This window comes from Protopterus annectens, chromosome 6.part0 (genome assembly GCF_019279795.1).
Source record: "Protopterus annectens isolate FY-2018-M chromosome 6.part0, PAN1.0, whole genome shotgun sequence".
Taxonomy (NCBI): domain Eukaryota; kingdom Metazoa; phylum Chordata; order Ceratodontiformes; family Protopteridae; genus Protopterus; species Protopterus annectens.
The window spans coordinates 1,599,230,304-1,599,232,386 of NC_056737.1; positions in this window are offsets into that span (position 1 = coordinate 1,599,230,304).

A 2,083-nucleotide genomic window follows, 5' to 3' on the forward strand; every position below is an offset into this window, starting at 1 on the left:
TTCTGTGTTATATGTTTGCTCAAGTCTTGTGGAACTATGCAGAAAATACATTTTTAAAATTTAAACGTTAGTTTACCCAAGCTTATACCTGACTACACCTTTCATTTCTTCATTTGTCTTCATGCAGAACCACAGACTGCAGATGATTGTCAGTAGGTAATTTTCATCACAGTAACAATGCAGTTTTAATGCACTCACTCAGTAGGCAGCCCAGTTACCCAAGTAAATACAATCCAATGATAGAGCTTTCAAGACAAAATAAATCATGTTCTGTAGCTATTTAGTTTTGCTTTCATATTTGGAATAAATGTCAGCCTTCCAGACAACTTTAAGTCAGCAATAAAAAAAAAAAATTGGATATCTGCTTAGGAGGTCTTTGCTGTTTAGGCAGATTTTTATTTAGTTTGAGTATGTTTTTGTGGGATGACATGCATGAAGACAAATGAAGAAATGAAAGGTGTAGTCAGGTATAAGCTTGGGTAAACTAACGTTTACATTTTAAAAATGTATTTTCTGCATAGTTCCAGAAGACTTGAGTAAACATATAAAACAGAACAAAATGTGCTTAATACAACTCTTTCTAAAGCCCTGCACTTGCTCAGCTCTTATAAGGAAGCACTAACTAACTAAAGCACTACACCCTCCTTGACTTCTCATAAGTATTAGACTCCCAATTGGTCCTTCCTGATCAAGTGAAAAATCAGTTCCCTTTCCTAATCTGATCAGTAAAAAAAACAGTTCCCTATACTAATCTGGTATGTCCAAGGGTCAGTTTCAAGGTTACTCTCCAGTCCAGCTGGTGAATCTGGGAATTTTGAGGCAATGTTACAGTTGCCTTATGTACACAGACAACCCTCTCCGCCTTCCAACAAACTCTAATACATGTGAGAGATGCAGTTACACAGCCAAACTGGAGGCAGAGCTCTCTCAACCCAAGACTGGCACAGTCAGTCAGGAGGAAAAGGTAATCACCCATACCACAAATCCAGTCTCACACAGACCTACTGCATCTGCATACCCAACACATAAACACACAAAAACATACTCGGAGGCTCTAAATAAAAATCTGCCTAAACAGCAAAGACCTCCTAAGCAGATATCCAAGCAACAGCCACCCCTCAACAATACCCACAAATCACATATCTCACAAAATCAGTATGCCTCACAGTCACAGCCCATAAGGCCAAACAACACACCAAATACACTTGTTATAGGGGACTCTATTGTCCGGCACACTGACGTCCCACTCACCAGACTGAACAAGGAGAAGGTCACTGTAAGCTGCGTATCAGGTGCCAGGATCCGCCACATAATGCAAGCACTCAGCTCACTCCAAAGCAAGTACAAGTATGACTCCGTCATTGTCCATGCTGGTGTGAATGACCTGAGATGTACCTCCCTGGACTACATGAAAAGAGACATAGAGGAGTTCTCTGACCATGTAGCCCAGGCTGGTATTTCCCTGACCTTGAGTAGCATCTTGCCCTCACCAAGAATGATGCCACAGTATAAAGACAAAATGACAAAATGATCAGTTTCAACAATTGGCTAAAGTATTGGTGTCAGTCAAAGGGGATCCAGTGTCTGTCAGCCTGGGATGACATGCTCGACAAGCCACGTTGCTTCGCTAGGGACGGCTTGCACCTGTCACACTTAGGCTTTCGTATACTGGCCAAGGCTCTTGCCACCCCCATAGTGCCTTTTTTAGGCAAGGCTCAAAGGACAAACCCATCTCCATAGACAACCCAAAGATAAAAAAAAACTAAAGGTAATGCTACTCAATGCCAGAAGTCTAAACCTCAAGATGCACGCATCTCTCTCTGTATGGAGAAAATCTATGTCTGTGCAGTAACAGAAACCTGGTTCAAGGCTCCCAAGAGCACCCCAGCACTACCAGGTTATAACTCATACCATGCGTTTCGGCCCCAAAACTCGGACCAAAGCACAAAAGGAGGGGAAGTATCTATATTCTTCAAAGATACCTACTCCTCCAGGTTAGTGGCACTGCATGAAGCATCGGAAACCATCCATGTGCAACTAACAGCGGGCAAAACTGCCTTTCAGTTTGTAGCCTGCTACAGAA